This window comes from Crinia signifera, chromosome 11 (assembly GCF_055691185.1).
Source record: "Crinia signifera chromosome 11, ASM5569118v1, whole genome shotgun sequence".
In the NCBI taxonomy this organism is placed as follows: domain Eukaryota; kingdom Metazoa; phylum Chordata; class Amphibia; order Anura; family Myobatrachidae; genus Crinia; species Crinia signifera.
This window is the reverse complement of record NC_139227.1, coordinates 68,929,172-68,945,831: the sequence shown is the minus strand read 5'-3', so window position 1 is coordinate 68,945,831 and position 16,660 is coordinate 68,929,172. Positions and strand designations below refer to the sequence as shown.

At 42.1% G+C, this 16,660-nt stretch overlaps 1 protein-coding gene across 1 annotated transcript in view; it reads right to left on the bottom strand.

The window, feature by feature from the left end:
* Nucleotides 1–10,990, bottom strand: part of AHNAK (AHNAK nucleoprotein) — a 59,298-nt gene extending 48,308 nt beyond the window's left edge. The window contains exon 1 of the mRNA XM_083165184.1: nucleotides 10,870–10,990. The gene's annotated coding sequence lies outside the window, so the exon portion shown is untranslated. The remainder of the gene's footprint in view (nucleotides 1–10,869) is intronic.
* Nucleotides 10,991–16,660: the final 5,670 nt, after the last annotated feature.

Sequence of the window (16,660 nt, the reverse complement as noted above, 5' to 3'; positions counted from 1 at the left end):
CCCCAGGTAAGCTCATTTATCTTAAATCTGTAACAGCTGGTTCCTAAGTGGAAATTCAGGAACTGTGACTGGCCCACCTGTAAAAGCCATGCGTTAGTTGGCAGGTGAGCTTTAAACTAGTGAGTATCATTTGATGCCCCTTTCAGACCGCACAAAAAAAACCCCGGTATTTTGCCAATTCTAACCGTTTTAAAACTGTAATATGTGCGGTCTGAAATGTGCAGAGGGATTTTACCATTTCCCAAAAACCGGTTTTTGGAAACGGTAAAAAAGCAGGGTCCTACTCGTTTCTTTTGCTGTCTGAACGGGTCTGAAACGGTACCCAAGCAGCAGTGAACACTATTGGTCCCCAGCACAGTGCATATTTAATGAGCCAGCCACTCATTACATATGTGCATATGTAATCAGCCGCTCATTACATATGTGCATATATAATGAGTGCCCGGCTCATTAAGTATGCACTGCGTTGGCTCAGAGCAGATCAACTACTGCTCACTGTCAGACCCCCTACTCATATGAGTGAGAGTAGTGAGAAAGTTGCTGCTGCTGGGCTGGAGGGAGAGAAGTGAGTGTCAGTGCTCACTCCCTGTAATGTAGAGGAGGGCAGGCAGAGTGATGCTGCTTTCACACCGCAAACCTGCTTTAGACCTGGTATTTAAATGCGATGTGAAAGGGGTTAAACTTGCTCTGACCCTTAAAAAAACTGTTTTAAATACCTGGTCTAAGCAGGTTTTGCAGTGTGAAAGCAGCATTAGTATGGCTATGATGTGATAACAATTGCAGTGAAATGGGGTCCCTTGATGGTGGGATTCATTCTTAAATGCATTGATCAATCAATGAACTAAAATCCCATTAAATTTATATTTGAGTATTAAGGTGAGTGGATTTACTATGGTGAGTGCAGAGTTATCTGTGTGTGTATATATATATATATATATATATATATATATATATATATATATATATATATAAAATATTTCAGAAGTTAATGGCTTCACCTTGCCATATTTATATTAATGCTTGTTCACATGATGAATGTTTACTCAGGGTGCCCATCAATTGATCTTTGACGTTCTGCATATGTTATCCACATGAACAGCGATGAATTATGACACACAACTGACCACAAACATGATAACCAATGTTAACGGTATATCATTCAATTCACCACAAGTGTGGTCTATTCCAGCTTCTGGCACTTCACTCATACACTACAAATCACACGCAGGCTTTTTTGCTTAATGAGTTTTACCAATATCTGTCCCTTCCTAACAGTAGCCCTTTGCTTTAGGAAGCATGATCTTGGGCACACACAGGCACTCAGGACTCCACATGATCACCTACAGCCCAGGCCCAGAGTGCCAAGCAGCAATGATAGTGATCAGCAAGGTTCTTTTTAGGTACCTATTTGTCAGCTGCAGGACCCTATTGTGAAGTGCACGTTGATGGTCAAAAGAAAGTGTCCCCCATTAACCCTATGTGTACCAACGTTGCTGTGAGAGATGAGCAAAATATCCGCTAAAAATGCCAAGGGCCGTAGTCAAGGAATATGAATCACTTACGTTATTTCCGGCAAATGATCTAAAGTCAATTTTGCTAAACATTGCGCCAAAAAAGAACAGTCGCTGTGAGCAACGCTGCCATTTTTAGCGGAAATTTTGCACATATCTCACAGCACCGTTAGTACTCAAATGGTTAATGAAGCATTATGGGAAAGATATAAAAGACCTATCAACTCTTGTCATTTTCCAAAATGCAGCCTATGAAATGTTGGACAGAAGCCGTTTGGCAAATACTTTATCTCTCACAGTTTTATCTCTTTATGGACGTTAAATTACCCCCTTACTGATAAATAACTTAAAACCAACTCACTTACATATCAAATAATCTGTGATGCTATGTAGTGCCTCTGCTAAATATGGGAATTATATTCTGTTATATGGTACTTAAGGAACAGGCGGAGTCATGTTACTTGTAGTCGGCGTTGGATTATTTTCTCAGTTTAAGTATATAACAGGAATAAAACTTCTCTTTGCATTATCATTTTTTTATGTTCCATGTGTCGTTTGTTTCTTTAAACTGTGCTATAGCTTTCAAAATGATTTCTTTTTTAATTCAACAGACTGGAAGCAGGAGCCATTTTGTAACGTATTTGGATTTGAAGACTTGTACAGCATTCATCTACAAGTCAGGACATCTTAAGCAACTTCAATTACCTCATAGGCTCATTTTTACTGCAGCTGTGTCACAGAATTGGCCTTGAGAACGAAATAGAACTCAGTTCCCCACATGATCATCCTGTATACTTACCAGTGGTTCGGCAGCTACAAAGCCCCCACTGTCACCGGCAACAGTTACTTCCCCAGGCTTTTTATTCTTGGAAAAGTTTGAAAGTATACAATTTATTACTAAACGGTTGTCGCTGCAGCACATTCAACAAGCCGCGGCAGCCGCCCAGCCGGTTATGTTGACAACCGTTCAGTGCAGACTGTGCAAACTTCTCTGTGCTTTATTTCTGGAGTAGAAACTGTCACGGGTCCTGGTAAAAGGGTTAGGTGCCAAGAAAAGGTGGCCACCAACATATTTATGTGTTAAGGGGAGGCAATGGTAGCATTGGAAATTGTTATATAACGTGTTAAGTTTACGCAGAATTTTAGTTTAAAAGAGATTATATATATATATATATATATATATATATATATATATATATATATATATATATATATATATATATATATATATATATATATATATATATATATATATATATATATATATATATATACTGCGACAAATAAGTGGCACTCGGAGGCTTGTTCAATGGTGAAACAACAGGAATATTTATTCCTAGTGCAGGGAAAACGTTTCGGAGCACGGAGGCCCCGTCGTCAGTTCAGGTAATGCCTGAACTGAACTGAACTGACGACGGGGCATCCGTGCTCCGAAACGTTTTCCCTGCACTAGGAATAAATATTCCTGTTGTTTCACCATTGAACAAGCCTCCGAGTGCCACTTATTTGTCGCAGTATACTACCTAAGGACACCCCTTTTGAAAGAGGGCACCGGAGCAAGCTACTGGCATCCATCTTCAGACCTGAGTGCCGGCCTCATTGTTGTGTATATATATATATATATATATATATATATATATATATATATATATATATATATATATATATATATATATATATATACACATATATATATATATATACATACATATATATATATATACATACATATATATATATATATATACACAGTATTAGAAAGCCAGCAACATCCGATTTGAAAAAATATCAAAAAGATTTTAATGGCATATTAATGTGCAACGTTACAGACATAACAAAAATCAATGCAAGGATGAGATGGAATACTTAGCATAATTCAAAGTAAAAAATTAACCATCGCAGCATCCCTGAACGCGGTCATACCGACAGCTGTTTCGGTGCATAAGTGATGCACTTTCCTCATGGGTATCTTTCTAGTGTTCCCTGCTGATATGTACTAAAGATGAATTGTGTTTATTTTAGTCTACTCATTAATCACCTTTGTTTGGCCATTTGCAGAGAGTGCTCTAGTGCCAGATTACCTGCCCATCTATTATAGACCACGAAACAACATCCGGTTTATTTCCTCAGTTCATTGGAAATCTTCTGCTGGTCATGCATACTTCGGCAAGGGTTTTCTTTGGTTTATGTAGCCACCTAGTTAGTGAGACTTCACCCCCCTATTTTATGTCAACAAAAAATGTCGCTCATTTTCCATTCAAATCAAATAGGTAATTTAAGAGTATTGCAGTCATATTGCAATGGAAATTGGCTGAGAACACTTCCCTCCTGCTTAATCCTCTTAGTGCCAACACATATGTGAGAGATCTGTTAAAAATGCCAGTGTCCTTCATATTTGTTATATAAATTCAAATAAAAAATGTTGTGTAAAAAAAATATATCTCCTAAATAAGGTGAACATTACAGTTCATTATGATGAACGAAAATGTTGCTTGGCAAGTTTCACACCTATTTTGACAAATTTGCTTGGAACTCAAAGGGTTAAGGACCTGATTCTTCTTCTTCTCATGCTACAGCCGATGTTTAAAACACAGACATCCACCTGAATTGTCTAGCGGTGGTGCATGGTGAGTCACCAGTGGTGCACCATCGGAACCTGCACCAGCCTATAGCAGGTGCATTATCCCTCTATAAACATGGCCTCCTGTGTGTTCTGGGCACAGCTGCTTACAGCACTACACTCTTTTAGCTGCATTTAGCGGCTAAATCCATCTTAACTCCTGGTTAGGAGACCAAACCATTGAGGTTTTGCACATTTCATCTAGCCACCTAGGAGGCTGTGAGAAGACATCCACCCCCCATGACTCTCATGGCCAAACAGAGAAACAATTGAATTGCTCCACTGGAAGCCATCTAGTAGCAGCCGCGGGGGAAACAACGTAATGGCTCCTTAACCCTGTGAGTGCCAACATCTGTGAGAGATGCGCAAAATATCAGCAAAAAATGCCAACATCTCTGTGAGATATGCAAAATATCAGCTAAAAATGTAAGCATCGCTCACATTTGTTATATAAATTCAAATAAAATTATGTGTAAAAAAAAAGGTTATATTTCCTATATAAGAGTAAACATTACAGGTCATTATGATGAATAAAAATGTTTGCTTGGCAATTTTCACACCAATTTTGACAAATTCATTTGGCACTCAAAAGGGTTAAGTGTCAACCGATTATGTCACTTATTCATCACACTGTGAAGGGTGCTAAACCTGTATCGCCAGTCAGATTTTAAAATTGGTGTGGTTTGGCAAATTGGACATAAATTATCAAACTGGTTGACGTAATATTCAGCAGATGGGTTTGGCCAGTATTAGCTGCTGTAATATTTGCAATGCCTGTGATTTTTACTACAGAGTATAATTTTTGCAATATATTTGGCCTTTCTAGGCCACCTATTTAGTGGTTTGAAGGTGTTAATTGATTTTGTTTCTTTATAGTCTAGTCTGTGTTTTTTAAACTGTCTATATCATCTAGGCTAAGTTGTTGCATTTGTGTTGCACTTGAACAGGGCCGGCGCCACCACTAGGCAAATCTAGGCATTTGCCTAGGGGGCCAGCCACTGGAGGGCGGTATTTTGCCGCCCGGGTACCTGTCAAGTCAAGTCGGGGTGGGGGCGCCCCGGTGTCTGCCGCCCGGGTACCTGTCCTGCGGCGCTGTGCGTATATAAAGCTGGCGGCAGCGGGGGGTCCCTGCAGTCAATAAGAAATAACGAGCGCTATCCGCCGGGCTATGCGGAAGCGCTTCTGTTTTGGAAACACTGGCCGCATGGCATGATTGGCTGAATCTCAGCGTGCGGCCAGTGTTTCCAAAACAGAAGCGCATCCGCATAGCCCGGCGGATAGCGCTCGTTATTTCTTATTGACTGCAGGGACCCCCCGCTGCCGCCGCCGCCAGCTTTATATACGCACAGTGCCGCAGGACAGGTACCCGGGCGGCAGACACCGGGGCGCCCCCACCCCGACTTGCCTGGGGCGCTCCGGTGCCTTGCACCGGCCCTGCACTTGAATACCAAATAGATTGCAGAAGTGAATGAGAAGAAGGTCAAAAAGACACAAGAGGAATGTACAGTATATACATAATACAATGATTAAGTAAAAGTTGAAGGACAGCATCCACATGCCAGTAAATTAATGTTATCTGAATGTTGGGGAAAAAAAAGCTATCAATTGTGTATAGTGAACAATAGAGAGCAGTAGTATTACTGCCTGATAAAGGTAAGAATCACTGACTATGGTGAGCTTTACAAATATTGAATGAATTAAGTAACAGAAATGAGTTAGGCAACTCCGGCTATTGTGTTTACAGAAGGTGAGGTAGAACAATGCTGTAAATCGGATAAACGTCCACCCCTCCAGCCTCCACACACACACACACAAACTCACTTTTCTGGATCTATTTTAGCAGCTTTGTGTACTCATTAGCAACTCACTCTAAATAAACTAAACAATGTGGGAATACGTGTTACATACTGCCTTTGTAATAAAAAAAATGCATTGTATAACAGCTTAGTAATCAAACCCAAGAGGGTGGAGTTTACACTTAAGCTGGGTACACATATGTACAATCGTGGGGCCGTTCTTCCGTTCTGCGGACGAACGGCCGTTCGATTGTATATATGTGTACGCAGTCCCGATCCCTTCGTTGCGACCGATAAACGGCCAAAAACGCTCTTGGCCGTCCACGGTCGGTCGGTCGGAGGTTCTTTGCTGCTTAATATTCTTCCGACAGGACGGCTCCATATCGAAAGAAAAGTGACATGTGTACGCACGGTCGATCGATATGCAGCCCGTTCCTGCGATCATTCCTCCCAAAAGCAGCACGCCCATGTGGGTGTTGACTAGCTGCGTCATCCCTCCATCAGCGCAGCATGTAAACAACAGGAAGTCTTCTCCCCCGTACTTTCCGCGCCATGCTGTTAAAGAATATTTGTTGTGTGTGCATTCCTTTTGAAATAAATAATCGTTGTGTGTGCATTCCTGACAGATATAGTAAGTATATAGCCAGATCGGGAGAGTGTGTACGGTGGTACAATCTTTTTCTTGCGATTGGACGGGAGTACATCGGACGTCGCAAGTAAAATTGTACATATGTGTACGCGCAGATCGGTCGTATGTTTTGGACGGCCGAACGTGTATTCGGTCGATCGAACGGTCGCAAGAAAAATGAAATTGTACATATGTGTACCCAGCTTTACACACGGATTGTTAAATGCTAGAGGGATCACTGACCTTCTCCCCACTGGTGTCTATGGGCCAGATGTACTAAAATGAAAAGTGATAAAATAGAGAGTGATACCAGCCAATCAGCTGCTAACTGCCATGTCACAGGCTGTGCTTGAAAAGTGACAGGAAGGAGCTGATTGGTTGATGGTTTATCACTCTCCATGTTATCACTTTTCAAGGCTTAGTACGTATCGCCCTATGGGTAGCATATAAAGGTCGAGGCAGCAGAATTCTGCAGACATAAGATACCAGTCTTAATGGGTAAAGCACAAAAGTGCCTCTTTGTTCCTACTTTTTATGTGTTCATGGGCACAAAAAATTACATTGTATTAATATTTAAACTAACCAGAACGAAGATTACTAACATGTAAATTAAATATACTTTAAATACATTTGGCAATTGAGAAAATAAAGCCAATATGAACTCACTCAAGCACCGGAATATCCCTTCTATGAGTCGATCTCATTATGTCAGATTTCAGAACTGTAATTTAACATGGATTACTCAATTTTAACTCCACAGAACCACACCCTGATCTCCCCCTCTCTTCGTCAGGGTTTCTAGATTTTCCTAATCTGATAGTTACACGTCACAGGCTGCTGCTCCTTGCTGAAGATCACACTCTGTGCTTCCAAACTCAATCTATCTTTGCCTAGATCTTAAAAGGGACATTCCAGAGCAGACTTTCAGTGCAGATAAAATATACTGCAGATGCTATCAGTCTGGTACTGTAAGAAGTTTCTATACTTTTTTTTACTTTTTTCATTTGGTGGGAAGGAAGAGTTTGGGGTAAAAGGAAGAATAAAATGGTTTTCGAAAAAACCGGAGCACAAATGTATATACACAGGTGTAAATACCGTCCTAATCATTTATAAAGTGACTAAACTACATTTATATTTTCACCTCTAAAGATGTATTTCACATATTATATAAATAATTGCATTCGTTTTAGTTTAAAAGATAAAAGTATTACAAAATATAATCATAAAATAATTGCATAATATATACTCATATCATCACTATGTACACTGGCTGACACCGATTTAACAGCGACTATGACCAAAAAATAGCTTTACATCAAAATAGTGTAGTTATGCCATTTAATACAGCACATACAATATTCTGGATACAGACAGCCTCCTCTTCGGCCAATCAAAAGCTGCTAGCTATTTATTTATTTATTTATTTATTTATTAACAGTTTCTTATATAGCGCAGCATATTCCGTTGCGCTTTACAATAGCAGACAGTGATACAACAAAACAGGGTATTTACAGACAGTCAAAATGTAGGAGGGCTATCACTGATAACAATTATCAGCATGCATGTGCGCCAGTCCTCAGAAACCCGCTTTTGATAAAACAATGGGCAGGTATCTACATGTCTCCCTTGCTGTACTCAGGCCTATTCTAGACTGTTGCTTATATCACTGTCACTTCAGACTCAAAGAGGCGAAAGTGATGATGCAATCAAACTTGCATATGTACAGATGTGTGCATGTAAAAATATACAATGCAAGCAGGGGATGCCAGCCTCAGAATTATACAGTGCATTAAAAATTCTTAAAGTTGGTTAGAAATGCATCACTTTTTCTACACCTCCAGAAGGACACCTAAAATTATATAACATTAAATAGGAATTGCTTTGTAGATTAATAACCAATCAGGAAGGCGGGTCTTAATGATGTACTGTGCACCCATCAGGAACAGATGCTGCCATATATTTACACCTATAGTGACACACACGTGTGCCTGTGTAGAGTGGGTTTCCCATGTGAATTCCTGCCTGCTGCCCCTCTCCTCCCCTCCTCAGACTACAGAACTGCTGTGAGTCACTCTGCTCTCAAACCAACATTCCTGGCGGATTCTGGACAGAGGCCAGCACTTACAGACACACCCAGTGCACAGCAATATACAAAAGACAGCCATAATATACAGAGCAGCGAGAAAACCAATACACAACCAGTGCTTTTAGTCACATCAGGAACAGATAAATATACAGAAAGAATTTAGCTAGAACAGCTCCCTCCCCGAGCACACCCCCTGGTTCCACAGAGCACGTTGCCAAGAAGTTTTATGAGGGTTTAGGAATGTTTTCAGTGCAAATGTCTCCCCTCACGGGTTTCAACAGCCTCAAACCTTAGCAGAACAACTTGGGATTTTTTTAAGGCCTCAGATTTTCAAACACATTTTTTTTTCCAGGAAACTATTTAAATTGAGAGAGCTAATTCCAGCTTGCAACTTCATTTTTCCATAGACGTTCTCAAAAATATATATACGCCATACCATACTCTAGTTCACTTCACTTTCCTCTGAGGGAAAAACTCTATCCAAAAGTTCTCCAGAACCACTTTTTAAAATAATTGTACACTATAGTTCCATAGATGCTTCTTCCTTACCAAACAAAAAAATCTTTGCTTTCTATATCACAACTTCTCCCTACCCAGGTGGAAGAAAAACTTCCTCAGGCACTTTTACAGTGGGCACCGCACCCTTTCTCTGATTACAGTTCTCTCATCTCATTCACGCCCAGAATTTGGGGGGGGGGGGGGGGGGAGAGAGGAGGAGATGTTTCTCTCCATCGGAACCACCAAAATGAGCTCCTCCTCCCATGCATGGGGACATGCTGGCCGCCACATGATTCACATGATCACCCCTGCCTTTTCATTAATTATTTAGTGCAATGTTGTAGTTACAAAACACTGCAAATCCCTTGTGCGGAGACTCGGAGTTCAGTTCAATGTCATAGTGACAGGATATGGAAGACAAGCAAAATGTCTATAATCTGCACCCAAAATAATGGAGTTCAGCAAGTTAGCGACAAATATTAGTGACCAGAAAGGACTAAAAGAGGTCTTCCAGACCACACCGTGTCAAAGGCACTGCAGATAGGTACAGAATAGCAACACATGGAACAAAATAGGGTTTAAAACCAAATAAAAAGTACAGTACACTTCATGATAAGTGATATATATATATATATATATATATATATATATATATATATATATATATATATATATATATATATATATATATATATATATATATATATATAACACACACACACACACATATAGTCCTTGGAAAAAACCACACACACACACACACACATATATATATATATATATATATATAAAAATAAATAAATGTGTGTGTACACAGATAGGTACATACAGTAAATATGCTATATTCTCCACATGCTTATTGCAACAAGCTGCCCTGCGATCCAAATGATCCAAATATGTAGAAGAAGGAGAGGGTGTGGTACATACAGCTCAGATCTCTTGTGTTGTAATAGCCAGGGAATTCCGTCCAAAGCAAACACTGCCGATAATGCAAAGGCAAAGAATGGATAGTGCATACAATAGAGAATAGGAGATCATACGCATACAGATAGACCTTAAGGAGCGCATAGAAGCGCAATTGCGCAAACTTATGCAAACCTGCCTACACAAGTCGATGTAAACCAATTTAGTATAAAGGGTAGGGGTATATTTCTTTTCCCTTTATTTTCGCAGATTGTGCGTCATATTTGATATGGGCATTAATATGTACTACAATACAAGACTTTACTATTATTGCCCTTTTAAACACTACAGGCAAAACTCTGAAAACATCGGTTCTCATGGAAATCCATGGCTTATTAATATGCACTTTTTATCATCTAGAACCCCAAATGCAGAAATTCTAAGTACTAGGAATAGGAATGTGCTGATGGGTACATTAGCAGAAGCAGACAACGTGCAACATGCTGGGGCAATGCGCTGGCTGCCCCGAGTCCTAACCTCAGCCTGCCTGTGTACTGTGCACTACAGCCAGGAAAGTGACACTACAGTACTACAAAGTAACAACATTCAGCTTCTGTCACACAGGGCTGCCACAGTGCCATGTACAGTCTGCCATACAGTGTACACGAGTTCTTCTTACCCACCCAGGTAACAAGAAGTGCGCACAAGAAAAGTTCTACAACACAACTACAACCACCTACTGTTGGAAACATTCCACTAATACACAAGTCTATGAAAGGCTGGATATATCTGTGTACAGTATATAAATGTGCATAGAAGGTTATTACCTGTGTGGTCCTTAGCTGGCACAGTGAGTGCAGGGAGCCAGCGGCTCTGGTCTGCCTTGGTTAGCAGAGCTAAGTGATCAGCTCAGGCAGGGTAGGGCTGCTATAGCACTGTATGGGTGTGTCTGTGTCCAATCCTGGAGAGTAGGCTGAGCTTGCCCTACCCAGGACTAGGAGTATACTGTGTGCTGCTGTCTGTGTATGATATTCCTATTACACTACTACAGTACATGCACACCTATGTACCAGTGCAAGGATTAGTGTGCCAAGGTGCAGCATTTCTACAGGTATATATACTAGTCTTAATAGTAACCAATCAGTACACAGCGATCTAGCCCCCAGCTCTGCTCATTTTTACAACTGGGTTTCTCAAAGTTTTTATTTGATTGCTTGTCCACTGGTGCAAAGAAAGCTCCCGTGACGGGATGCGGTCATTTGGTCTACAGCATGATGGTCGACAGTCATTAGGTCGAAACCATTAGGTAGACATGGGGAAAAGTCGACATGGTTCTAGCTCGAAAACTCATTAGTTCGACAGGTCATTAGTTCGATATTGTCTAGTTCGACACTTAAAAGGTCAACCTGGGGTTTTTCACTGTTTTTGAGCCGACATGTGCCGACAGGCGGTATTTCATGCCCTACCATCCACTAGGGCATGGTGGGAGAATAAAATAGTGTGCCGAGCGTAGCAAGTCACCGTGCCCGACGCATAGTGAGCACAGCGAGCGTTGCAAAGGGAATCCGATTCACTTTAACTGTGTCCATGTCGACTGTGTTGACATTCAGGTCGACCTTTTCACTGTCAACCTAGATGTTGTCGAACTAATGACATGTCGAACTAACGACCTGTTGAACTAATGTCCTTTCGACCTATAACCACGTCCACCTTTTCCCATGTCAACCTAGACCCATGTCGACCTAGACCCATGTTGACCTAATGGTGTCGACACAATGACTGTCGACCATCATGCTGTAGACCAAATGATCCCAACCCCCAGTGACACCTTATGTCACACACCATCACACTTCTTATGAAGTCAGTGGGGTCCTTGGTGAATCACAAAGGAGATGTATCAACCATTCTAATAAGAGCACAAGTGGCTCTTAAATCTAAAGGCACACACTGCGGTGACTTGTCCCATCGGAGTAGTGGCACGCGGTGCTCCCTTGAGCTGCCTGGGACCTTCTCAAGTGGCAAGATCACATGTGATATATCGCATGCAATCCAAGAGATTGCTTCTGCCGTAAGGGTGACTCGGAGGGTCCAGTGCAATGTGTGGGACTGCGTGGGTCACCTGCAATTTGGGTTATTTTCCTGTGATAGATTGCTGCAATCACACGGACAAGAACCCAAATTGCGGTTAAATCGTCCAGTGCATTAACCATTTCTCATCCTAAACTTCCATTTATGGTCACTTCTGTCCCTTCTGTGTCACCTCAGTCTGTCTACCCCTTCCGCACGAGCAGGGCCTTCTCTCCTCATTTGCTTTTAGAATATATCTTATCCTGATAATTGCTTCAGTGTCCTGTCCCCAAATGCAAATTTCTATATTTACTATGTACTTGTACTATATTGCCTTGTACTTTCATTCATTATTTTTTTGTTTTGCGATCATCTATGTGTTGTGAGGCACTGCGGAAACATTGTGGTGCCATATAAATAAACAATAATAATAATAATGGAGTGGAGAAGTTGTTCCTAGTAACCAGATTCTAGACGTGTTTAAATGCTTATAGACTACCCACCTTTTTTGTATATACTCCCTCATAATATTGCCATTTTAGTAAACATGAACACATAAGTAGAGACCCCCATACACTCGCCTGACTTGTCTGAGGCACAAGTCGGACCTGGTTACCCATGCACTCCCCTGGCAGCTCCCCGGGAAGGTAGGCAGCTCCTCCGCACCTCAGCGGGAGTCTGAGGGGACCCGATGATGCAATTCGCATCATCATGGCCCACCCCCGCCCACCCCCCGCTGTGAAATGCTTGTAATAATGGCATTTCACAGCGGACGATGTGGTCACGATAATGCTGTTGCAACGGCCATGCCCCCAAACATGGCTCAAAAGGATAACTCCGCTCTGCCCCGGCTCTTATAGCTGGGTGTCCTCTCCCGGAGGCAACACTGTTATAAACAGGATATGGTCATCATTTCTGTCCTTTGCTAGTTGTATAAAACTTATTTAATAAGCTGCATTATCCATTTAATATGTCTGATGTATCCTTGTGCATAAATGTTGAGTACTTATTTCCTAGCACGGCGCCCACGATCTAGATTGTATGTGTCGGGATGATATCGCAAGCATTGCATGGATCTTATGTGTTTGTGCATGGACGAGATCGACAAGATATACAATCTATACAATTGAAAAGATTTTTAATTGTATGTACAATATCGCATCTTATGGATCTATAAGATGCATAAGATCCATAAGAAGCCATAAGATAAAAGATCCATCAACACCAACCCGAAGCGTGGCGAGCGCAGCCAGCCCGCAAGGGGCGGCGGTACGCGTCCTCCGACCTTTTCATACCCCCACTATCCACGTCGGCGTGGAGTTGATCTAATATAGTGTGGCGAGCGCAGCGAGCCCCGAGCCCGAAGCGTGGCGAGCGCAGCGTGCCCTGCGAGGGGACGCGGACTACTTTACATGTATTCCGCGTCCCCTCGCGGGGCTCGCTGCGCTCGCCACGCTTCGGGTTGGCATCAATAGTGGGGTGGCGTTAACAATGGGGGGGCCATTTCACCCATGAGGGAGGGTTAGCAATTAAAATTGGGGTTTTGGGGGCTTTTTACATTGATTCCAATGCATCCATTGCGTCCATTGCATCATCTCATGCATCTTATGCCGCACAAACACATAAGATGCATGAGATGCTTGAGATATCAGCCCCACACATACTATCTAGATCATGGGTGCCGTGCTAGGAAAGCAGTACCGAAAAAAACCCTAGGGCCAAATGTAATAGGGTGTTACAATCAGAAAGTCAGGGATTTTGGAAGAGTTTTCCCAATCAATTACATGGCAAAATCAACCTGTTATTTTTTCTCCGTGTAAATAATTGCCGCTTTAAAATAATGGGTTAACTCTCCCAAAATCTCACTTTCTGATTCTCACACCTCTAACATTTGGCCCCTAGTCATAACAAAAAATATCTAAAAAGTAATAAAAAAAGAAAAAAAAGAAAAAAGAAGTCTTTCATCCACTTCAGGCAACACCATATTGTGGGGTATTGAGCATTTTTTCAATTTTTTATTCTGGCACTTTAAAAATAATCATGTTTGTTATTCTCTCCCTACTATATCCCAACCATGCGGAGACGTCTGTTTTTCTTAGTATTTTCTTTTACACAGTACAGAGTGTATTCAGCAGTTTTGTTATTAAAATATATTTGACTAAACTTTTGACTTCATATGAGGTTATTGTTATTTTGACTCGGACAGGTTCACTGGACTGACTGAGAGCAGAAGTGGACTGAGGCAGTACCATTCTTTGTGTCACTTGCTGATGTCTTCTGCTCCTGACGTAGGACTCAGGACACCATTGTTACTAATGCAAGTAGTGAACTGGACCCTTTGCTGACTTCTGATGGGTACAGCTGCAATAGACTGTACCCAAGTATGTGACTGCTGGTGTCAGTAAAATTGGAAGTATCTTAACTGTCTTGGGAGAGAGAGAGTGTAGCGCCTGCACAGAGTTTAGGCTTGGTAGGGATGACCATCAATGTTCCTGATTCAAGGATTTCTACATTCGATGCTGGGATGCTGATTATTACCATTACATGTTTATTTCGTATAGTACCTGATGACATCCATGTAGCTGTGAATGCCATGAAGGAGTGTCGGCAGCAGAGCTGCTGTGCACATGCACCACTGGTGGAACTGGCAAACGGTGACTCCAAGTGCAAAAATATGCATAGGTCGCCCTCCTCCGCTGCCAAGACAGAGGAAGGCAATGGCTGACATGGATGAACACAGAGTCATCCCATCCAGGCATTTTGCCACCAGGTGCTGCCCATATCTCTCCCAGGTTTGGAGTCCTGCGACCTTCTCCCACCAGCCACACAGCACAGATTCAGGAAGTACATTGCATTCTGTACTGTAGCACTATCCCCCTCTCCAGCTATCCTTCACCTGTAGCCAAGCAACCAGTCCAACACTACATTACGGATGGCTTCCCAGTCGAACCCTACGGAACTTTTCACAAGACTCAGGCCAGGGGAAACACACTGCTGGTCTGAGCAGCAGCAGGCACTTTAGATCCCAGGGGGCCCAGTGCAATGCACTCCATTGAATGGTAACATTGCAACAGCTACGTACAACAGTGTCCCTATTTGTGGCAGAAGTGTATGGTGTAATGGTTGGATTTGATTCCCACCAGCAATTGTGTGGAGTTTGTATCTTCTCCCCATGCTCGTGTTGGTTTCCTCAAAGTTTCCTCTCACAATCCTAAAGCCCCATACACACTAGAAGAAGAATGCCAACATTGGCTGTGGCAGGGACCTGGTGAGGAGGGGAGCGTTGGGGGAAGCAGGGGCCAATGCCGCAGCATGGCTATTGTTAATGAGGACCTCCCTCATCTGTACATGCAGGATGAGGGAGGGGGTCATTAACAATGCACGGGAGCGCACATCATTAATTATATTGCATATACACACTTGTTTGAGATAGTAAGACATTGTTTAGAAGGGCCCTTTTACTATCTTGTCTAGTGTATTGGGCTTAAGATATACTGGTAGGGTAATTGTCTTCCAACAAAAATGAACCCAAGTGTGAGCATGTTCATGTGTTAAGGGTAGATTAGAAGGGCCAAGTGGTTCTTATCTGCCATCCAATTGTATGTACAGTATCTGTACAATGGACCTCCCTTAGTGGGGGCAGCCTGTGTAGGTGGAGACAGTCGTTTAACTGTTTGCGTCTCTGAGTCATGTCTAATAATTCCAGGTGCTTCATCTGTAAATTTTTATACATGTTTAGAATGTCATTCTCATTTACCCAGTGAACAGACAGGTAGAAAGTATGCAAGGATGACCACCAACTGTTGCACAAGCATGAAGCACTTGGGATGCCGGCAGGCAAACAACCGACAGTGGCATCCTGATGCACAGAATTCCAACACCCTGGTGGTAACTTAAGTATGCCAACCCTCCCCCCAGCCCTTTCACACCGGCCAGGTCCCCAGGTTGAACCCGGGAACAACCCTGCTCCATAGCAGGGTTGAAATCCTGGCAATTTTGGCTGGGATTTTGGCCCGGGAACCTTTCACACCAGCGCTTGTCACGGGTTGTTCCCAACCCGGGAAATTTGGCTGGTGTGAAAGGGGTATTAATTGCCTGGGTCAGGGCCAGTGTTCTCACGGAGATCACTCAGCGGTACATTGCTGTGCATTGCTGTGTGCTGAGCTACCTAGCATCGCTCAGAATGCTCATCACTACATGTAGGACCCATTAGTGTTGTTTCTCTGATAAGGAGAATCGAGACCACCGGTGGGCTTTTCATGCCCCAGTCCAACAACAACAAGGTCTGATCATAATTAATTTACTAATTTGTAATATTACTTTAATTAGTTATCACACAAACTATGCTGCGGTAACAGATTTTCATTGCTATATATATCTGGTTTACTCTGTTTAATTAACCCTTCTAGTTAATACACTATGTTACTACGCTTGTTGATGGTCTCCATAAACTTCCTACTCTAATATATTACAACGGTGGCTTGTTTGACATTCTGACTTGGCACATTTTCCTCTGGGCATATTGAATGTTGTAGTCTATATACCTGTTTA